The sequence below is a fragment of the Mirounga leonina genome, unplaced genomic scaffold (assembly GCF_011800145.1).
Source record: "Mirounga leonina isolate KUSES-001 unplaced genomic scaffold, KU_Mleo_1.0 Mir_151, whole genome shotgun sequence".
Taxonomy (NCBI): domain Eukaryota; kingdom Metazoa; phylum Chordata; class Mammalia; order Carnivora; family Phocidae; genus Mirounga; species Mirounga leonina.
In genome coordinates this window covers 80,726,867-80,751,882 of record NW_023270377.1, presented here as the reverse complement: position 1 = coordinate 80,751,882, position 25,016 = coordinate 80,726,867, and positions in this window count along the sequence as shown.

Here is a 25,016-nt window from a genome sequence, read left to right as displayed (position 1 = left end):
ATTTCACTTTGCTTTTGATAATGACAAGATGGCTTCGCTTTCTAATCTTACTTGGGAGCCTACCAGAGAGTGCCTTTCCAGCAGAAGCCACAGGAGATACCTATTGACCGCTCTTCTTGCCTCTCCTTCCCGCAAGGTCCCAGGGATGCTGTTGGTACTTGTCCAGTTGAAGCTAGCTCCCAATGACAGTTTTAACTGATCATTCTCGTTGACCCAGGAACATGGATATTCTGAATGACTTAGAGACCTTTCCCTCTTCCCCTTTCCTCCTAAGCATTCCGGTCCGATGTTCAGCTTCCATTCATTCCTTCAAATATGTACTTAACAGAGTGTATTTCTACTGCCAGGCTCTGGGCTAGGTGTTAGGGAGACAAGAAAAATGAGATCCAGCCCCTCCTGTAAGGAGATTTCCATCTGGGTAGAGGGGAGGGGCCAACCAACAACTAGAGTACAATGGGCTGATTGCTTTATCCAGTCCAGAGGGAATCCAATCAATCCAATGCTTCTGTTTTGTTGCTGTACTAAAAATAAGGGGAGTCTGTGCAGAGCAGGGTCAAAGTGGACTGCATCAAAATAAAATGGACCTTGGTTCATAATCTGGCTCAGCCACAAATTTGAATAGCCTGAGGCAATCACATGCAGCTAGGACAGAGCCTCAGACTCTTCGGCTCCACAGGTGAGTAGCTGTAGCACCTACCTCTCAGGGGCTACTGTAAGGATGAAATGAAACAACACCTGGGGAGGTTGCTAGCCTAGCACTTGACACTCCATAAATGTTCACTGGGGTGCTCACACTTTTCATATTTCCCAGAAACCCTCTGATTTCTGAGGCCCAGTATCCCTCCCTGTTTCCCCTGGTGCCCTACAACTGGTGATTTTTCTCATGAGTTTGTTTAAATAAATGTATGAGCCGGATCAGCTTCAACTCCACCTGGGTTGAGGCAGCTCAGTTAATTTTCCACCAGCACCTTACCTCCAGAGTACATGCTACCAATGAGACTTTAGGCACAGGGAAATTAGCTTAGAGGCTTTTCTAGGAATTTATTCATGTCATAAAGTGGAGCTGGATTTATTACTAGCGTTAGTCGTTACTCAAGGGAAGCCAAGGACCGGATCAGCAAGGGGTATGGGGTGGGGGTTGGGTCAGGTCCAGGTCAGGATAAAGCCCTATTAACAGGCTTTCTATGTAGTCTCTCATTTGGGCTACCTGAGCAGAAAAGGCCTTAAACCCATCTCCTGCTGCATTTTATTGTGACAGAAGACTCCCCACTTTTATCCCAAGGGAATGTGCTCTCATAAAAATCCTCTTCACATATTACCACCCTAATGATTGCACACTATCAACTGAAGGCAGTGAAAAATGATTATTGAGCCATGTACAGACCATCCCAGCATTTTTAATTATAGATCATACAAGAAAAATATAACTCTTTTTGTTTTGTCTGTATTCAAGATAATCTTATCAGGATTGTCAGGAAAGAATAATACTGCAGTCAAAGAATATTCAGTGCCCCTTCAGGCACTTTTCAGAATTCAGAGTGTTGGCATTTATTTAAAAAGCAAATACAGAAGAAATGCATAACTTAGAGAGCTCAGGTGCTAAATTAGCAGAGGCTGAGGAAAAGAATGAGTCAGGGAAATAGGGAAATGCTTCTCCACAATGCAACCTAGCCTTTAGCCCCAACTTTTCCAACTTTTGTCAATGCGCTGACGTCTGGTGTTGATGTTCAAATCATCTGACAACTTGTAACTCAACCATAAGCAGTTAGACATAAGCTACAAGTGTCTATTTTTACACACCAGCAGCAATTCCCTCAGGAAACCCAGCCTTCCTTTCAGCCTGCTCTTCTGTCATCCCGAGAACCATTCCCTCCTATGGATGTTCCATTCTCTCGTTGGATGCCTTTAGAAAGTTGCCTTCCAGTTCCTAATTACCTCAAGCAGCTGCCTAATGCAGCTTCCAGGCACAAACCACTGTGGAGTATCCATTTTAACACTCAGCACTATCACTGACTGGTGTTGAGAGAGAGGGATTACTTCTGTGCCTGTCAGGAAAACAACAGTTGTTGTATTCATTGGCCTCCCAGGAAACTGGGATGCCTTGCCATTGTGCACGGGATTTTCCCCCAGGGGCTCAGGCTGATGAGCCTCAGGCAAACCAAAGAGGAATGGCTTTATTTTGCCCTCTGCTCTCCTTGGCAGGGGTTACATCATTTGCTCAAGTACCATCATAAACATGCCTATATAGACACTGCCTACAGAAAACATTTTATAAGCCAAAAGCAGTTATGACAAACCCCATCATTAAGACAATGTTCTATAGGTAACACAGCACAGTGCCCAACTCCCTGGCCAGCTTACTTATTTCAGGACTGATTCCAATTACAAAAGGCAGTCAGTGAAGACTTGTGGATTAATTGATTCCTTGATTGGTCTGGAATCCATCTATTAAATACTCTGAAATCTGCATTTTGATACAAGAGGGTAGGGTTTTCACAGCAATGGCATTTTCTGCCAGGGCAATAGCCTGCCCACATTTTATAAAAAGGAAGGTACTATTACTGAGGCTCCTTTGTTTCTTCACAAGCAGTAGAAAAGCTGCAAAGAAGGAAAAGGAGGAAGAGGAGGAAGAGGAGGAAGAGGGGGAGGGGGTAGGAGGAGGAGGAGGAGAAGAAGGAAAAAGGAGAGAAGAAAAAAAGAAAGGAAGGAAGGAAGGAAGGAAAAGAGAAAAGAGAAAAGCAAAAAAAGGGAAAAGGAAAGGAAAGAAAAAAGAAAAGGAAAAAGAAATTAAGGCAGGAAAGGGAAGATGTTCTTATGGGATTTTATTTTTATTATTAAAGAAAAATGACATTTTGCCTGTGTTGTTGGTGGCAGTTTATACCTGAGTGCTATTTAATTTGAGACTTGTTTTCATAGTAGCCAACAATTAATTGCTACTGTTTCAAACTCACTATTCAGCCATCTCTTCCTTTCTTTTCACTAATAGTTTCAGTAAACAATTCAGGGTCAGGAGAAAGTGTTGAAAGAGCAGGGGTCTTTAATGAGAATAAACATGCAAAATGAGTTCCTAATTTGAGAAGATTTGTCTGTTGGATGCTACCCTTTCTCCCTTAAGGCATCTGTTAGGACCAACCTTCCAACATTGAGTTCCCCCAATACTGAGCCCACTCTGCCTGGTAATCGGGATAACTTCCACATTGCGACATTTTCCAGAAAAGGAGGAGACCCAGAGAGTCCTGCCTTCCCTAGGAAGCACCCACATTGACTTGGCATCACAGAATAGATTTGCTTTGGGAAAAACTGGCCAACACTTGATTCCCTGACACTCATCTTTTGCATGAATTCCTTAGGATGACACAAACAAAAAAAAAGTTCCTGTGAGTTTGTTACATCAAAGAGGTAGAAGGCATATTGAACATGTTGCTGTAGGATCTGAGTTTGAGGCTGGTGTCTCTAATTAAGATACTTAATCTTGGGGCGCCTGGGTGGCTCAGTCGTTGAGCGTCTGCCTTTGGCTCAGGTCATGGTCCCGGGGTCCTGGGATCGAGCCCCACATCAGGCTCCCTGCTTGGCAGGAAGCCTGCTTCTCCCTCTCCCACTCCCCCTGCTTGTGTTCCCTCTCTCGCTGTGTCTCTCTCTGTCAAAAAAAAAAAAAAAAAAAGATACTTAATCTTCCTGAGACTCAGGGCTCTTGTCTATAAAATTAGGGACAGAAACTAGCATGCCACATGTCCCCTTTAATGTTTCTCTATGATTCCTCACTCTAAGACACCACAGATGGTGTGGCTAAGGAGGGAAGTGGAGAGGGTAAGAAGGGGGTAAGAGAGCATGTGATGCCACAGTTACTGAGCATCTTCCAGGATGTCATTTTTTTTTCTTCATTAATCTTTTATGTGATTTTCACCAAAGCAATGGAATGATTCACAGGAAAATGGGATTCTACACACTTTAATATGTAGTAGGAGACCAGTTACGTGACTGAGGAGCCCAATTGTGTTTTCAAGAGGCCCCCAGTCATAACAGGACTAGCTCTCCTTTCTGAGGAAGGATGGAATTACCCACAGATACCTCTAAAATGCATACTTTGGGTGTTCTTCCCGGAGTGCTGATGGATTTGTGATACGGTCTTCTGTCGTGACCAATGATGTGTATCTGAGAAATACCTGTCCAGGGCTAGAGCAGACTGCTACAGCCTAAGCACAACTACATGCTGCAGCATTGGCTGAGGCCTCATTAGCAGTGAACCCTCCCCAGGGCAGAGGACCCTGCAAATTAAAAAGACAAGGGGGGAGGGAATGGCAGTAAGAGGGCCAGAGAGAGAGGAGAAAGAGATAAAGACAGATATAGGAGGGAGAAAGAAAAGCTGGGGGGTGGGGAGCAGGTCATTTTGCTACTTAAAGAAGAAAGATTAAGGAAGTGCCTTCCTTATACATTTATCTATTAAATTCTATTTTTACTTTTAGATTTGTTCATTTTTCTGTCCACATATAATCCCCTGCTTTGTATCCTATCTTTTCTCCCAGTGAGGCAATGGCAAACAGTGTCTTAGAGTTTTCATTGTTGTTTGTAATAGCTACTAAGGCTTTTCACCAAATTCCAGAGTTTCTATTAGGCCCAGGGTGAGATTGCACTTCCTCGTCCCCTTGAAATTGGTCAGAGATGTGTGATTTATTTTGCCAATGGAATGTGAGCAAATACAATGTGTATTGCTCCAGGGCAAAAACCACTAAGAAGCAGGTACTTTTTTTGCAGGCTTCCTTCCTCCACCAATGAAACCATTGAATCTCCAGTCTTTGGAGGTTCCATCAACCTGGCTCCAGATTAAGAAAACCTGAAACAGAGTCCCCAGCTGCCCACAGTGGACATGTGTTGTAAGCAAGAAATTGAATGTTGTTGTTTTGAGTCACTAAGACTTGGAGGTTCTTCTTCTTGCAACATAACCTAGTCTAACCTGACTGATGCATTGTTATTACTGGTTATGATTAGTTTAAGTCTGTCAGCCACTGTTGTTTATAGTGCAATTTTGCAAAACACAAAATTTCTAACATTTAAATAAATAAATAAATAAATAAGGTTTTTCTAAGACTGGGTTCTGTTCACAAGGAGTTTTTAGGATCTTTTGCTGAGTGTGGAGTTCACCAGTTGCAGTTTTATCTAAACAGAATTTTCTGTATATTTATAGCACACTAGGTCTGAGAGGAAATGTTGATTGGAAAAAATAGAGAAATACTTTTGCCATGATCATAGACATTTTTCAGGGATTACTATTAGTGAATAATTTTATGAGTATACAACAGCTGTAAACTTGTCAGAAATATACTCTAGAAAAATAAAATTATTGTTGTCATGATTATTTTATCATCTCCAATACCCTGCAGCTAAGTTCTCAATGATTTTTAACACCAAATAAAATTCAGCCAGTTCAAAGCAGGTTTATAAACATAATCCAGTGAAGTTGAATCTATAGAAATGACTAGATTGATCTGAAAACATTTTTTAGATGAGCATTTTTAGCTAAAAGAATTAAGTATCGGAGAATGTAGACATAGATATATGTTACCTAACCTTTCCTGAACAAAGCCTCATCCAGCTGCTGGCACCTTTAATACAGAAACCTAATCTATAAAGTTACTAGTTTATGGCAATGGTTTGCATAGTCTGGAAATCATGGCCTTTCTCTACACTCTCAACCAGTAATAACTAAATACAAGAGCGGTATCTTCACAAAGTGGGGAATAGATTAGCCACTTCAATCTCCACTCCATCTCCCATGTTCTAGAAATATCCCGGCACAGGTAATATAATTGCAGGTCCTTAACCTGGCAAAAATCCTCTCCTAAACTTGAAGTTCTGATAAATACAAAGAAGAAAGCCCAAGAACAGAAATATTGTCATTCTTCAATGCAGATGAGTAGACAACAGAGAACCTGGATTAGAAATAGCCTGTAAAAAGCAAAAGAACTTGACAAAGATAGATCTGAGCAGAGAAAGGAGCATTATGTTCATTTCTTTCCATGTCCAGAAGGATTGGGGGTGATGAACTAAATAGAAGTTTCCCAGACCTACATCAAACCATATCAGTAAGCATACCCCACTTTGAACAGGCTCTGAAGACTTAATTCTTAACTTCTTAATTCCATTATAAGCTAAAATTCATATGCATTATATCTTAAAAAATCATTTTTACTTTATTTACAATAAAGGATCAAAGGACTCCTTTTCTTCATCATTTCTTTTTCTAATTTTGTATATATATAATTAAATTCATTTATCATAAAAAGCAGCTGTCCCCCCAAAATTCTTCTCCATTCCATCATAATCACAACTTAAAGATTCAAAAATATCTTTAGTAAACAGGCATATATAGTAATGTAAGTTATAAGGAATAAACATAAAATTAAGATATAATGATCTCATTTCATGTCAATAATCAAAAATAAGCATAGGACCAACAACAAGAGAAAAGAGAGAGCTCAGTCAACTATGTCAAACATTGCTTAGTCAAACATTGCTTAATATTTCTCAGTCTTTACCTGTAGAGAAAAAAAATTTTTAAATGGTTTTGTCTGCCATTTTCTGTATTAGATTTTTGGAAATTATCAAAATATGCGCTAAAAAACACTACCTTCATCATAGTCTTTCTGGTTGTAAAATCCTACAACAAATGCACTGAACCTGTATGATCATAATTTAATAAGTAATTGGGATGTGGCTTATTTTAGCTTCTTTTCAATCTCAAATAAGAAACCCTCAATTTATCAGAAGACCATAATGTATTCTTATTTAAAGCTAGTTAATTCACTTTTTCTGCTCAGTTTGAATAGAATCAAATATTCCTTACTGTTTCAAGCCTCATTATGAAACAATTTCCTCATATTTTTTTTTAACTTTTGTAAATCTTATAAGATGAATTAGCATTTTCCTATTGTTGTAAATTCATGTTTTTAGACATAATTGGTCATTCCTTTTAAAATGCAGGATCTCTCAGGGCTTCAGGACGTAACATTCCACATCAATAGAGGTGATATGGATACAGCAAAGATTTAGGACAGCTGTTCTCATTAGGGGTAAATATATAAAAATCACCATGAAGATTTTTCTTTTTCAAACTACATATGTCCATCCCCACTCTGGAATATGTGTGGTCTAGAAAAAAATCCTCTGGTGATCCTGAGGTTCGTTGCTTAGGAGATTGGGTAACTCCTTGAATATAGCACAGAAGTGTTGTTCGTTTGTTTTTACTAAATTTGCATATTGCAATATTTTCCTCTTTCTTAAAAATGTGCAGGGAAAAAAACTCAAATTAATTTAGAGAACTGATCCACTGAGTTTTTAGTTAAGGTCTTAACTGCATGGGTAGCTCTGCTTGTCTATCTATATTGGCAAATACGCTGTCTTTGTCTTTGACCAAATTGGTAACATTTGCTTAGAAAACTGAATCTGCCCGGTGATGGATATTAAGGAGGGCACATATTGCATGGAGCACTTGGTGTTATATGCAAACAATGAATCATGGAACACAACATCAAAAACTAATGATATACTGTATGGTGACTAACATAATATAATAAAAAAAAAAGAAAGAAAGAAAGAAACTGAATATGAAAGAGTGGACTATCACCACCAAACACCTCTGCCTTGTAGTTAACTGGCTTTGCTGTAGCCTGCCAGGAGCCAAGAGCAGCCGATGGGCCAAGTCTAAAACGGAAAGTGAAATGGTTCTATTAAAGAAAGCGATTACAGCATCGGGCTTTGCAAACTAGGCTAAAGCTCTAAACTGCAAAATTATCTTGATGCATGTGATTGGGAAGGACTAATTAGAAGAGAGGATGACATTTTATTTTCTAACCAGCCCTCTCTGATCTGAAGCCACGACACCCCCTCACTTGTTACCTAGCAACCCTTCTTTGTATATGTAAGGTTACTCTATTCCTGCTTTGTTATTCAATTTACTTGCCATTTTAATTGTCCTGATTCTCTTTAGGACTATCCCACCCTGGTATGATTGGCCTTAGGCTCTAAACTATTAGAGGGCCACCAATTAAGTGGATCCAAATGTCATTGTACAGCCCACTGCCATCCATAGATCAGTGCTAAACAAATGCTGTAGATATTTCACCTTGGTATTTGTGATTTTACCAGAGCCCTCCCTGTCTGCACCCCAGCCCACAACCCTCCGCCTAACCCAGAAATTGCTGTCATTGCTTTTATCTTGATTGAAAGAATATAAGCAGGCCTGGCTCCTTTTAACTCAGTGGAAAAATGACTATCAATTTAAACATTAACTGGTGTCCAACCTAATCATGGAGCTAAAAACAGAATTTGCTTCTGCACGTTGCAGTTTCTCAGAAAATCACCATCCAGCTAAACTTCACAATTTCACCTAAACCCTAGCAATATGTAAATAGGTAATCAGCCCCATTTGGAAATGTATTTTTTAATCAGGTAGTTTAGATGCATAATCACCTTCAAATCAAACCACCATTAGAGGCCATTAACTCTTGAAGGAAGGAAATTCAGCTGGCAGTCAGAACTCTATCAGAGAGAGAGATCTCGGCTCCACCTTCAATTTTTGCAGAGCCCCGGACTTACACTCATCTTTCAGTTGCCTTTTTTTTCCTCCTTAAGAGAATCATGATTCTTTCTTAATGCTGGATAAGAATTTGGAGGCTTAACAAAACAATCAGCCTATAGCACTTGAGTGCTTAGAAAAGGTCTATTGCCTCTTTACTGTTTCTATTTTCCCGTCAGTCACTTGAGAATTGCTCCTAACACCAGAAGTCTAAGTACCTTCAGAACACCAAATTCTAGTACATTCTAAAATACAATATCTAATAGACAATCTAATGTACATCCTAATGATATAATTTGCTCAAGGTAGTAGCACAATATTGCTCTTTCTAAAATAATCCCTGTTAAAAAGAACCTGCACCCCCATTCATGGCAGTACCCAAATAATTCCAAAACCTTCACTGCAATTCTTTTGGGGTTTTATACAGAAAAGGAATTTGAAAGCATTTGTTGTCTATCCCCTACTGTGCTGGTTAGGGGATAATGGCAACAGGTGGACCTAAGTCCTAGGATATGAGACAGTGGGGTGTATGGCCTGCCAAATTTAGATAACTCAATTAAAACAGCCCCATTCACCCACTCCAAGGAAAAAAAAAACAAAACTGGGGGCTGGGGGAGGGGGCGATGGCCAGCATGGATGACAACTGCAGATTTTCTCCTCTGGGGTCATTAGCTATGTTTGTATATCTATAGCATAACTGTGTTATAAGCTCGCATGGTTATTTTTGCCTTTGCCTCATCACTCAGTGCAAAAGGGCAGAGGTGATTGCTTATAAATTCACACAGCTGCTGGCTGGGAGAAGGCATTTGGAAAATAATTCAGTAACACGGGACTTTATTTCACTGAAAGAATTGTTCTTTGAGGAACATTCTACCCCCAACCCCCGCCAAACCAAGAGAGCACCCAGGCTCCTGCAAAACCTTCCCAGGTTAAAGCAAAGCACAATTTCCAGTTCTTGTGCCAGTGGAGGTATGCAAAGATTTTTCTCAGCAGGAAGTCACTCATAGACATCACATGAATATTTAAACAATGGGAAGCCAGCAAAAGATTCTTTCACGCTGCAGGATGATAGTGACTTCTGAAATTATCACAATTATCATTCCATTATTGCAAAACAAATGACCTGATTTATTATGCTCTGCCTCTGCTCATCTCTGGATCTCTTCCTGATATATTACACAACCGGTTACTTAGGCATTCTACACAAACAGCATTTGTATCGACTACTTCATTAATATTTTGATTATTATAAATCTCAGGAACTCAATCCACATCTTAGGCTAGAGTCAGCTCTCTCTCATCCTTTCTCCCTGAAGATGATCAGAAAATTTTAGAGTGGGATATGGTGATGAAGCCTATGGAATTCTGCAAAACAAAGTAGCTGACCACGTAACACTCCCTTCATTGTAGAAACACTCCTCACTTATATCCCACAGCAGTAAAGATCAACCGTTCTTGAATCAGCAGGAAAAGAAGCTTACATTCAGGAAATCTAGGCAGAAATGCTATTCCCTAGCATGATTCCAGTGCATGTGTCACAGCCCGTCTTTAAAAAAAAAAAAAAAATTCTTGGTTGTTTTCCCTTTAAGAAGTGAAAGTAAGAAAAAAAAAAAATCATGGAGGAATTACAACAGTTAAGTCATCAATAAAGTAGCAGAGACAATACTAAAAGCCAGGTCTTCCAATCCTAGTCTCTCTTAAATCCTTGAGCTACATTAGGCAGCTCCAAGTACCCTATTTACCAACCCAGAACAAGTTTGTTTACCCTCTTAGCAAAAATCCGCAAAGAGTAGTTACATCCCACCAGTGACACAGGGGGCAAGACAGAAATTCAGGGACAAAAAAATCAAACAACACACTTGCCAAAAGCAGATCATGGCAACATGCATGTTGTAATGAGACAACTGATGAGCCGTGAGTCAAATTCCTACTTCTTCCACTGGAACATTATCATAGTTTAAAGTGCTTGAAAAAGAGCATGTCTGCAATACACTAATGACTTTAAATGGGCTCATGTGTCAGCCTGTAGGTTGAAAAGAAAACTGAAAACATTTTTCATGTGCTGTGAAATGACTCTGCAAATGATTTTAAGATTTACCTGTTCAGCAACAATCAACCCTTTCCTCATCTGGGTCTAATATTTGCTCAGGAGGCACATATTACCATCTGCTCTCAAGGTGAATCTAAAATAGATAGTCCCATGCAAACTACCAATGAAACCTTTGGATGAATTCTCCTGGCGATACCCCTCCCACTTCTTTCATTATACTTCCCTCCCACCCCCTATTGTACTCCCCCTAAAAAAAAAAAATCAAGAAGCAAGTGTAGAATTGCCAGGACCCCCAAAACAACTGACCTTGTGGAGTTTCTATTACAATAAATATATCTTGAACATTACATAAGATATTATACAAATATGAACAAGACACAGTCCATCATCAAGGAAATGAGAATATTGGAGTAATACAGAAATAAAAAAGAAGATAATTCATCTGGAAAAGGTCACTATAATTTACAAATTTAACAGTCAACAAATTTATATTAAATTTATATTAAATTTGTTGATTGTTTATTAGAGAACTTCATTAGAACTGTATCCAGCAGACAAGAAGAAAGGAACTAAGGGAATCTTATTTTGTGGTTTGGGGAGAAAATCAGACTATCACTCAGGAGCCATTTAAATAAAGATTAGAAAGATAATAATAACTCCTAGCCTTCTTCCAGCTTCAATCCCAGAAATTAACATTGAAGAAGTAGCCAGAAAATGGGGTAAATTTGACAAGTTGCTGTGTTCTCACCTCAGTAGGTCATAGCAGTTGCGATAGGATGCCAAGGAAATAGCTGTTTGCTCCCAGACAGAGGCATGAAGGAAGACCATGGCTTGCATATAACTAACTCTTTCTGGAACCAAGAGCTTATCTGCTTCCATCTGGAGAGAATCATGGCCTGCCATTTTATTTCCATCCTCTGCGTGGGAGGGATCATCCTCATCTCACATAAATGATGCTGAGAAATGTCATAAATTATTCATAATCCCCCCTTTATTCAAACAGACATATTCTCACTGAAATGAATGATACCTAAGAGAAGTGTGTTTATTTCCTTTTGCATTGGGAAGGGCACACAAATAAGATCATGCATCAACAAAAGACAAGACTGAATCTTTTGCAGTACTGCAATATTATTTGGTAAAACATTTATATTTGGCCCATTTTTCTAGCTAGCATTAAAACCTTTTTCTATGTTCTATTTCCCTATCAGTCATGAATGATAAAACCTAGAATTTATAAGACATTTCATAGCCAAGTAAGGGAACTAAAGAGAGAGACAGAGAGAAATGGAAGAAACAATGGCAGCACTGTATCCATGTGCAAGTTTAAACCTTGGAGGAAAGCATTCTGTTGCACTACAAATACCTTGAAAGATTGTTCTTTTTTCTACTATGAAAATTCTCAGTATTCTGTTATAATTCTTCTATTGTCTAAATCAGACACATCTCTTACCACAAAACAAGTTGTAATTGGCCTTTGGCACCACAACTGGAATAATGCAGAAGTTTTGGCAGACATCTTTTAATGTTCTTCCATTATACTTTCCAGGATGTTTATTTTATTTTATTTCCTTCGATCCAAAAGGATTTTTTTTTAAATTAAGGGATAAATATGTTTTTCCTGTGTATCTTTAATTTCTTTGGTCCACTTGCAAGTCATAATGATGCTAAAGGAGTATTTCTACCATTTTGAATCTAAGTCATAACTTAGAGACAAAAGAGATAACCCTCCATTACTGTGGATTAAGGTCTCCAGCTATATAAACTCTAGTCTGAAAATGGCAGTAAATCCAAATTAATAGACATGTTTTCAAAGAGCTTGCAAAATCTAAAGTATGGTAATCATGGAACCAAATATGCGAGAAATGCCAGTGTTTGCATCAATATGGTATTATTAAGTTGATATCACATGGATTACTTGCTCTTTACCTTATGTATTTGTTCCATTGATTTTGAATTCCAAGGAGGTATTTTAAAAAAGAAAAGGAAAAAAAATAAAAGAGCCTTGGCCTCACTCTAGATCTACCGAATTAGAATTTCAGAGAGTTGTGAGTGCTTGGGAAATTTTCAAGCCCCACGAGCGATTCTGATGCTTAGACAAGGCTGAGAAGCACAGGTCTATTCTAACCTTCAGGAACTGGGTCTTCTACTACATGAGAAGCAAATGGGTTTTCCATCTTTCCAAGGTCCCAAGCAGAAGGATGGTGGCAGGGTTAAGTTCTCATGGCAAAATGTTATCTACACCTTCAAGAGACAGCACAACACAAGTGATCTAAACAATTTTCCAATATCACCACAAAGATCACCCAAATATTGTAACCAGTTTCCTCTCTTCTGTTTTTAAATAGGAACTCCCAATGTCCTCCGCAACCTTGACCATTCATATGACTCAACAGAATACGTCCACTCCAGGCACATCACCTAATTTACAGAGCAGTGCTTTGGGTAGACAATTTGTTCAAGAATTTCACCTTGCAGATAGGTTAACTGGCAGAGAATAGAAGAAAAGAAGAATATAAAACTGTCAAATGGAATCACATTAAATTGATGAGTTCCCAGAACAGAAAGCCTACTGTACCCCTCACAATTTCCCAATCATATTAAAGAAGGTTTGAAGAAGAGAAATCTAGAAATAAAGGAATCAAATTCCCCAAATATATGATGTAGGGTGATATCAAGTTATGCTGTAAATAGACAAGAATAGGGTAGCAATTGTACAAATATATATATGTGTATATACACACACACACACAAAATACTCTGGCATCACCAATGTGTGAATATGTCAATTCTCTAGTTAATTTGACAACAGAGTACAAAATACATAAGACAAAGTAATCTCCTCGCTTATTTGACAATGTGAGAAGAGTATCTTCTATGTGTTGGGCACTGGGCAAAACATTTAGTCAGTATTAGTTCATTTGATTAATGCTCACAGCAAATCTATGATATATTTACTATTAGCATCCCTACTTTACAAATGATGAAAATGAGGCATTGGAAAATTTAAGTAACTTAGCAAAGACCATGTAATTAGTAAGCAGCAGAGAAAGGATACAAAGTAAGGCAGTCCGCCTCAGGGTCCTTAAAGTTAACCTCCATAGTCTACAGTCTCTCATCTGTTACCAACAAACTGTATGGCAGAGAAAGTTTATCTATGTAGTCTCCCAACAGGTCATTTCATTCCTTCCTTCTGCCAAGTTAGGACATTTTCTTACCTCCCCTTTCTCCTACCAAAGCTTATGCATCTGGTATTTAATTTCCTCAGGGTCTTGATATCTGCTGGTTCATAGAATCCACATCAAGGGTCAACACATAAAAATGGCTTAACATGTTATCTCTTAAAGATAATAGCTTCCCACCTCATCATAGGCTGTTAATGCTTAACTCAAAGCACTACTTACTATGGGATTCTGGACATTGATGCCCATGGATAGCATCTTTGGGGTACAATCCATATCTCATTTATATGTATACTGTCAGCACCCAGCACAGTGCCTGAACAGAAGTCAATCCTAATGTAAGTTTATTGGACTGTTAAAAGCAGACCAGGATGCTCCTGCATCCATCCCACACAGGCCAACTTGTTCCACAAAAGGCTAGCTGGCCTATCTAATATGAGCTCTCATAGCTCCTTTGGGCTCAAACTACTAAAATACCTCTAAAATGGGACATGTTGGTTATGAATCTCCTTTTTCTTCTCATAAAAGTAGGCCACATATGTTATATAGGAGGATTGCTATAGGCAGCCACATTCAAGCCATTCATAAGGAAGAGAGACTGGACCTTGGGCCCTGAGTGCCAAAAAAAGTAAGTTTTGATGAAAGGATACCTAGAGGAAAGAACCTGACCATGGGTCACTGTTTAGGTGTCCCAAGTTGTAGGCCTCTGGCAATATGGAATCCTGGCTTCCCAGGGGAAACTACAAGTTAAGAAAAGCTTGCTGAAAGCAAACAGACATCTAAAATGGGAAATGAGAAAATTACTTTGGAGCTTCACAGATTTGCCTAGGGATATGTCTATAGAAAAGTCCTCAGTGAGGCAGATTATATTTCCCAAGATAGCCCTACACAATCTCTCATTCCACATGTTCTTTTGTCCACATGTGTGGCACTGACACACCCCCATCAAAAGATGAGCCCCCCACACACACACACTTAAATATGGGCAGGTCTGAGACTACAACAGAAATGACTATGTGACTTCCAAGGATAGGTCATAAAGGGTAATACAACCCCTGCCTGGTTTTCCTGGGATACTTACACTTGGAACTAGGCTATTAAGAAGCCAAGGAGCCACATGGAAATGGCAGATAGGGGTTCCAGCTGACAGCCAGCATTAACGACCAGACATGTGAATAAGGAAGCCTTCAAGGTGGCTCTAGCTCCAGCCACCATCTGACTCCAATCACATGAGTCACCCCAAGAGAGAACCATCCAAATGAGCCCAATCAGCCCTCAGAAGCATGAGAGATAATCATAAAATGATTGTTATTCTTAGATCATTAGGTTTTGGGGTGATTTGTTATGCAGCACTAGTAACTGAAACACCCAGGCTGGAAACAGGCTCAGGAGCCACTTTCTGCAAACACGAGGATTAAATCTCAAAGAAGAGTTGGGTTTTCCTAAGAGCACGCCGGAGAGCTAAAGAAGTTCGGAGATTGGGTGGGACTGGTTGAGTCACAGCAGCCAGAAAAACTCCTTTTCCCTTTCTATAAGTTCAGAAGCTATAAAACCTCCCCTGAGAGCGTGCTGAGTCTGCCCAGAGAGAAGCCACCTCACAGATGATTAGAATGTAAGTGGATAACGAGCCATTTGAATTATCTGCTCTAGTTCAAACACATGCTGTTGCCAATATGCTGTGGCAGCCAGCTAACATCTGAGCATCTTTAATTTAAATTGCATATACTTAACTTGAAATGGCATCTATACTCTCAAACTAAGAATTTACTGTACCATCATCAGATCATAGGAGAAATCATCTTTTCAGGAATTTCCTAAATCTGCCTTTTTACTGCGCTCTAATGTGGTAACAGCTTAATGCCTGATGGCACCCAAGTCAAATGTTTCAGAGTATGAGATATAACTCCTATTCCAATCAGTTTGTTAATACACATGCTCTTTCCTGTCTACATATGTGAATGGAATAATTCTCAGCTGCTTGGGTCTCATTCCCTCATAAACACAAAATCTTATCTGTAACCTTAAACAATAGATACATTCATAAAGCCAACATATAACTGATCAAGCTTTATCAGAAACAAACCTTTCAAGGCAAAAACTACAAAAGAAGCTGGAAAAAAAACTTATGATAGAAATTTGAGATTCTACTGAAAATAAAAACAATAAAATTTTAATATAGCATCTGTGGAGCTCAAATTTTAGGTTCAGGATAAAGACAAAAAGCAAATATACCAAAACCATGTTAGACCTAATCATACTGCATTAACTGTTTACAAATAGATTGGGAGATTATCTTATTAAAATTACCTCTTTTCAGCTATCATTCTCCTTGATTGACTTCTGCCATATTTAACATTGCTGAACACCTAATATTCTCCTCCCTTTGTCCCAAAGTTTCCTTTTCCCTTGGATTTTTACAATACACCATTCCTCCTTCTTTTCTTGCTTCCTGGGAAGCAGTCTCTAAAATCTAGACCAACCTGACTCATATCCTCTGTCAGCCCCTCACTAGTCGGTATGACTTTTCACAAACTAAATTATCTAGCCTCCGTTTCTGTATCTGTAAGATAGAGATAATAATGATATATTTCACACAAAAATACAGTGATAATTTGATGAAATAAAGCATAAGTATAGAATAAGTATTCAGTAAATGTTAACTATCATTTTAATGTGCCTCAGAGGTTCTTAATGTCTTTTGTTGTCTTCTTTCTCTCCTGGCCCCTGAAAAATCTGTTCTTAGCTCCTTTTGACTTCCTCCTAACTACTTTATCCCCTTTATAGCATCAGTCACCTTCAACCTTTCAATGCTTCTCCAATCCTGACCTTTCTCCAGATCTTTATTTCTATCTGATTATTGTCCTTTTCTTCTTAAGGAATCAAGTCATTACTACTTTGTGTGTCCAGTTCTTGAGGGCAGTGCATATATATCAGAGATCCTAGAAATGCTCTATTAATAGATCTATCTATGGGCTATCAGTCCAGAGATTCAGAGTCAGAAGGTCCTTATAGTCAATCTGTTTTAGAAGAAGTGAAGTTAAGATCTGAGCATTGAAGCCAATCCTGTGACAATCTGGCAGGCTAAGTGAGCCCTACTCGCACAGTGTCCTACTATGCTGGGTTTACCTGTCCTATTATAATCTCCACCTTTCTCCACCCAGCTCTATGACCTGAGCCTGCATGGACTATATCAAGAGGATCCCATGCTCTCTGGCTTTTAATTGGGCTTGATTGATGGGAATCCTTGGAAAGCTATTAGAGAGAGGCAAGAGAGTGAGTGAAGTTGGCATACTTATTCCCTTGGTTCCTCCCTGTGATGTCAACTCTCTCTGCTGATTTCATCCCTCAACTAAATATTACAGCATTTTTTTCATGGCAGCACTCTCCAGAAGCCTCTGTCTTATAGCATTCTAGGCCCCACGTTACCAGTCCCAGGGCACATCGCTAACTTGTATCTTTCAATTTGAAACTTTGAGCACATTTCCTTCATTAAACCCTCCTCAAATGATTCCAAATTCAATATGCCATTTGTCTTCTGCTGAAATCCTAACTTAAAAGCCTGCCTGTTTAGTAACAGTGTCTTCCTTTAAAAAAAAATGTAAAATTGACTTAAAAATTAATAAGTATAATAAAACTATGCTGCAAAAAACCCCCAGATTATCCATAATCCCATCACACCATTAGAATGTCAATATATTGCTTCTCAGTAATTTTGATACATAGTTAACATAGTTGTAATTAAAGTATTTATAAAATTTCATGCCTTTTTCCACTTAATATTATAAAATAAGCATTTTCCATTTTGCTAAATAATCTTTATAAATATCATCTTTAAATCTGCATAATATTCTATTAAAGGGATGTGCTACAATTTGCTGGATTTTTCTCATATTAGTGAACATTTGGTATGCCCTTTCAAATGACCTTTTTAATGCCTACATTCACACATACCATTGCACATATGGTGATTTCCTTTCCATTTCTCTACTAGTTTTGCTAGAGGGCAATTTTTAAAATTTATATATGTTCCATAAAACAAAAGCATTCATGTTCCCAGAGATCCCTCCTTTGAAAAAGTTTCCCTAATCTTGTGTAATGGAAAGCACAATGGATTTGAAGTCAGAAATCTTGATTCAAAGCCCAGATTTTGTTGCAGTGTCAATGACAATGAATACTTCCTACAAGAGGTTAAACAGTTGATCCCTGAGGCCCCTTCAGGTCTGACATGCTCACAAATGATTTCAGACGAGGTTCACAATCGTAAAGATGAGGAGAGTGAGAAGACCATGAATCTTCAGTTTGGAAGGATGATGTCTTAGAGATCATCTGGTTGACAACGCATTTCTCCTTGTCCTTAAACAGCACACTGAGAATTTCTCATCTTGTGTATGAGGAAGCTGAGGCTCATGGAGGGTCTGTGACTTGCTAAGTCACAGCAGAACATTCGCATTGGAGCTAGCACTCTACCCACGCCTGGTGACTCCTGGACCAGTGGTGTATTCAGGGCTCCCAGTGTATCCTCTGAGGGGATCTTTATTTAAACATCAGCCAACCTGCCTCACTCATTCCTAGGATATAACTCCTTCACCTGCAAGATCATGACTTTTTTCATCTTGCAAATCCTTGACCTCACCATGCTTTCCCATCAGATGATATCACTGATTCTCTCCCATACTATATATGAAATTGCTAATATAAACAGATCAAAAGTCCTTACAAAAAAAAACCAAACAAACAGAAATTAGTGAAGATTGTCCACATAGCTTTTTCTAGTGCCCAAAGAACCTGGAGATAGAAGGTAAGCATTTGAGGCCACAATGGGAAAAAAAAAAAAAAAAAAGAAAGCTAAGAAAACAAAATAAAGCTGAACATTGAAATTACACTAATGGACAGTGGTACCCCAAACCTGTCACTGTCCAACTCTGTAAATACTCTGAATCGGTAGCAGCAATTTGAGCATTCTGTATGTCACCCATGAAGCTTTTCAAAAGAATTGTCTCATACATTATCTCGTTTTCTTCTCACAACAACCTCTTGAGGTAATTATAGTAAGATTTTCCACTGAACAGAGAAAGAAACAGAAGATGACCTGACCTTGGCACACATTTTTTCGTGTAAGATTTAGTTGTCCTAAACAGAAATTAGGAAAGTGGATGAGTACCCTAAAGTCACACCCCCTCCCTGTTGGGAGGGGGTGGTCTTCAGGGCATAGCTGCTGCTAGAATCTGGAGTCCCTGGCCAAATGAAACTTGAAGCCCTACATGTTTAAGTAGAGACACCCTGAAATATACTTTCTAGTTTTCTTGGCTGCCAAGATATCAATAAAATACAAAGAATATATCCTTCCAAAAATCTACCCTCCCAGCTCCTAGAAGCAGGGGCCCAAAATGAATTACTCCTAATAATCAAATGATAGCATGCTGCCAATGTCTCTGAGGGACCATGGAATCAGGGAAAGCCTGAATATGTATCCAGACAAGAAGGATAGAGAATGCAGAAACCAAGATCGAAAAAATAAATAAGTTTCATTTCCTAAGAATAATGCTGTCAAAAAAAAAAAAAAGTCCTGACAGTGAATTAAGAAGGATAACAAATTATCCCTCTGTTAGAGATTTACTCAAGAGTCATCCTCCCTTCTTCCCTCCAGTTTGTTGTATAAATCATGACTATACTCAATCATTTCCTTCTTTCATATCCACAACTTCCCAGATCTCCCTGCACGCAATTGATTCTACCCCCATGAGAGATGGGGACCAGCTGTTAAAAGGAAATCCCTCTGGCTCTTACTGCTCGGTTTCTTGGCCTTGACTTGGTGTGAGAACTAAGTGCTTGAATTCATGGCCACTATTTTGTAACCATGAATGACTGTTAGCAAGATAAAAAGCCCATATGATAAGAATGACAACCCAGAAGGTAGGAAAAGCCTTATAGTACCTCTAAGTAGGTGAACCAAGTTTCAGATGACCTGAATTCCAAATCCTTGTATATAATAAATATCCTTTGGTTGAAACCATGGTTAGATGGCTTTTTGATTCTCATAACTGAATGCATCCTGACTGACATAGGCTTTCAGGTAACACATGCAGTTTGACATAGGTTTCAATGCCTCAACCCATAAGATCAACTAAGGCATTCATAATGGGTTCCTGCAGCAATGTGACAGTAGGGGTATCTTTAGAGTAAGTGGCCACTACAAATGGCCTTGTGTTCCTTCTCACAGCATTGCCAGTGTTTGTTTTTTTTTTTTAATTTATTTTGCCAGTGTTTTTTTAATAAAGATAGAAGGGGAACCCATGCCCATTGGAAAAAGCTGTCATTGCAATAATTAATGTCAAAGCAGCAAAAAAGCAGGTTTCTCCTCTTTATATTAACCTTTAAGTGACATATATGCTCATCTCCCCAAAATAAAGATCTGTCTATTCCCAAAACAAGTCCTGTGTAAAAGCTAAATGGAACATCTCACTGCCAGTACCAACACCACCATCAAAAAGCAAGTACTTTCTTCATCAAAAGCCAACAGTTCCAGAAAGGCCATAATGCCTCATTATCTTTTACAAATTTACCTCAGTATTTTTAGCATCTACATTATTCACCCCTTGTTGAGCTTTTAGTGATATAATATGGAAATCTCCCTTTTCACTAACAGATACCTCCATTTGTGAGAGGCTCATGTAAAAACCATGTCTTTGGGGCGCCTGGGTGGCTCAGTCAGATAAGCGTCTGCTTTTCGCTCAGGTCACGATCTCAGTGTTCTGGGACTGAACCCTGTGTCAGGCTCCCTGTTCAGCAGGGAGTCTGTTTCTCCCTCTACTTCTCTTCTCCCCACCCCCCCGCTTTGTGTTTGCTCTCTCTCTCAAATAAATAAATAAAATCTTCAAACAACAACAACAACAACAAAAACCACGTCCCTTCCAAGGGGTGAGCCTTGTAAGAAAAGAGAGTTTCAGGTTGTTCAGAAGTGCCCATTCAAAGTTTCTTCGAGTGGTCACCCAGAACAGTGATTTGTTCTTGTCTGAGTCAGGGCTTGAACCCTGGTCTTCTGGTTGTGCATTCCATGTTCACTATCTTAAATGCATTCGCCCTCCTTCAGGGTTTCCTTAACACTTTTCTTGGAATGTGGATCTCTTTGTACCTCTAATTAGAGTTAATGTGCATTTATCACATTACCCTGTAGAAGACAAGATTTTTGAGGGTAAAAACTTTGTCTTTTTAATCTACTCAGACCCATCGATGCTCAGACAAAAGCCTTTTACTTTTTTATTTAAATTGGTTGGGCATCATTTCCTCTCCTGCATCACACGTTTATAACTACCATGGAGGAAAACTTGGCAAAATACCCAAGTACAGCCCACACAGCGGCAAACGGAGAGACAATGTTCTAAATAAATTTTCACCATTCCTAAGTCTGATGTTGAGGTCAAATTTCTCTCTCATTTAAAAAATTTAAAACACAGATACAACTGTTTAAGGGCTCAAGTTTTACAATCCCATTCCAAAAACAAAGAAGTCATGAGTTGGTTTCAGATTTAGATTCCTTTGCTAATCTGCAATTTGGGAGTTATAATAGAGACTTGTGACCTTTGCACATTAAACCAGCTGTTTCTTTGCCCCATCTCCACATTGAACTCATCCCCTGACTCCATCACTTTCCCTTCTTTGGTGTTTGCTGCTCCTGCTGACTCAAACTTTTTATCTCCTGGCACATATCCTCCCTACTTTCTTGACGCCTTCATCATTAGCCTTTCCTCCCTCCTAGAATACTATGAAGTCAAGTCTTTTGACAGAGAGATTGAGAGCACTCTCCAGCCAGTCTAGTCCTCAACCCTGTGTCCTCAACCCCCGGTGGTATAGTCATTACTTTTGAACCTCTAGCTTGAGCTCTTACCATTCCCCAATTCCTCAGGACATATGTGTACTTCTCCTCAGTTGCTTAAGGATAAACTGCATATGCCACTTTCTTAATCTCAAATATACAGCTCTCTGTTGGGATTTCCTTAGAAAAAGGTGGTATCTGTATCTTCCGGTATCTTTGTCCCTCCCTATAGACTGTCCACCCAGTAGGTACCAATTGTTTAATGTAAATATGAAGAAGAAATAGCTATTTTCCAGTTGTGGAATACATTTGCTGTCACCTAGGCCTTCTTCTTTCATAGCCATGCAATGAAATGATTGCTTGGACACATGGAAAGATGTAGAGAGAAGCCTAGAAATGACTGGATCCCACTGAGCGCTAGTCAGTGGGACAAATCTCAAAAAGTACCCAATAAAAAACTTCTTCCAGATATTCCACAATTAAATTAAGGAAATAAGTCACTTAAGTTGAGACCTTTAAAAACCATAGCTAGCTAATATTGAAAATTTAGTATATGTCCAGCCAACCCGCTTACAAAGAATAAAGACAAATATAAGAAGGCCTCTGACCTTCAGTAATTACAAATTATTTGAAGAGATGCTAAATATTCAAGGAGAATTCAAATGAGGACACATATATTCTGCTTCAACCTGTTGTACCTTCCACCTTTGGTACCAACCTATAGCCAGTCTCTGCATGCCAACAGGTTTCATTCTCTTAGGCGTTCTCCCTTCCTCATTGAATATTGGGGGAAATCCAACAGTAGCCAGCTTGTTGTATAAGACACTTTGAACTTCAATCAGAAAGTCAATTCAAACCTGATGGTGGGCAGTCGTTGTCTCTCATTTAATGGATTTAGCATTGGACACAGAAATGTTTTTTTACCTGTATGATTTTCAGACTTCCCAGTTCCCACAGTGTATCTCATACAACAGGCCTACATCCCATCAGAGGGAGAAAAATAACAACTCCAGATGGGCTCAAAGGAAAACCAAAAGCAGATAGACTTTACATCAGAGGAATATCAGAGGATAACTTATGCTTTGTGCTCTTGCTCTTTGGGGCCTTATCATTTTGTGGTTTCTCCAGAACACATGGACAGCACTTGCCTTTTATATAGAAAACTACTAACCCTAGTTACTTGTGAGTTGAAAAATCCCTTGTTTATCTTCCCTAATTCTTCTTTCATTTTGAGTACTATAAACAAAATTAAATGAAGTCGTATAAACAACAAAAACTCTCCGGCTATAACAATCCATCTCAGTAGATGGTATCTCATAAATGATTCACCTCCGTTGTTTTAACCTAGAGTCTTCTGTATTTTGCACATCCAAATGAATAACCATTAGTAAGCTTTATGCATTGCACTGTGTAAATTACCTCGGGTCTGTCATAATCTGGGGAGTAGCACTGATTTGGGGGGGAAAAGTTCTGTTCTAATAATTTCCATGTTGAATCTCCTATGCCAACAAGAACTGCAGGTTATCAAACAGAACCAGATTCAACTCCAAACCTGATCTGGACTTTTCCTTTAATGTTTACAAATAGAGCATATGTCCTATTTAACACCTTAACAAATAAAAAGAATTTTTATTCCAAAGGTCTTATAAGTATTTTATATGCTTGACAGGAGAATTCATTGTAATAAATGCTTAAAACACAGCCTTAACAGATACTTGAGTTTTTAAACACAGCCCTGATTACCTTAGAAATATATCTAGAGCTAACAATCCTATTTACCTGATGCAGGTACTAAAGAAAAACAAGACTTCTAAAGCAGTCTTGCCTTCACTCAGCTGCTAAATAAGAAAGCAGTTTGCCTTACTTCAGCTATCCAAGGCAGTGGATAAGCCTCTGTTAAGGCAGATTTCCCTCACCCCCCCACAGCTGCACTGGGGAGCAAGGTGTCAAATTCCAAGGATACCATAGTAATGGAGTCACATAGGATGAAGGTAGTAAGAAAAGACATAGCTGAGAAGTACATGTTGGACTGTTGGGGCTAGCACCCTCTCTTGGCAGAAAGGGAGGTCAGGTGGGAGGCCTCTGGCTACCCCCCTCTGTGTTTCTCCAGCTCCTCCCCAAGTGCTTATGTTATCAGGTGTTCCCACACAGTGCTGACAGCAATGCCTCAGGCCTCCCTGCTTCCATCCAAACATTCCTCTCCCTCATCCCACTTCCTGCAACACAGCTAGGCCAGTGCTGGCTATTCATTAACCAGCTCCTACAGCAGTTAGTGGCTGCTAACTCTTCCTGTATTAGACCTCAGAGATAAAACTTCTTGCTTCTTAGAGTTCTAAGTCACTCTTGGAAATGAGGAATGCAGGGGAAGACATCATTGAGATCTTCCCAAAGATTCCGAGAGAGGGACTGCCAATGCCACATCACGGAGGACTAGGCATTCTGACATTACATTATTTGTGTTTTACATTAAGGCTAGGTTGGCATTGAGTGAGGTCTTGTACCAATAGCCATGTGAACAAGTCATCATAGAAAGAATTCACCTAAAACTATGGTACACTATTATTTTTATTAATTTGAAGGAGAATGCAGATACCTGGATTTTGCCTTTATTAGTTAGTTTTACCATGTTTAAATTATGTTATAGTCTCTGTTTAATTACATAAATAAAAATAGTTAAATTGCAATCAATCAATCAATCAATTATGGCTAGGTTGGACATGGACTGTGGAACAAAATGTAACCTGGTCATTATGGTTTCTTCTTAGACTTACGAGGTTAAGATAGACAGAAATGTTAGGTACCAAATGTGCATAAATACGACCAGGCTAAATGACAGGGAATTATCAAGAAAAACAAAAGAAACGTTATCAAGAAAATGAAAGGAGAGGTAAGGGTCTGTGAATTACCCTGGAGCAAATGAATGAAGGTTTTAAAATGCAAACATCAAGAGGAAAAATACACACATTTTAAAGTGGGATGACTTTTGCCCCAGTTCTGAACCATGTTGATAAAGAAAAGTGGCTAATTAGCGTGGGTTGATCCTTAACAGCACACCACCCTATGAGTCATTTTATGGTGTTTTTAACAAGCAAGGTCATTAATACAATACAACATAAACCAAATAAATCATGCAGGCATGAGCCTACTGCATGCAGATTTGGGGTTCCTTTGAATGACCTTTGAAAGAAACAGCTCTTTGGCATAATTGATTACCAATGAGAATGAGGTCAGGTGGGTTCTCTATTCCCACTCTGAAAGTGAAAGTGACACCGTGGGTCAGGACAGAGTCCAAGGTGAAGAGAGGAAAGAAGTTGCTAGCACTGCACACTTATCCCCTCCCATCTTCCGTTTCCTCAATCCCCGCCTTGACCGAGGAGTCTGAAGCCCTGACCGGAATAA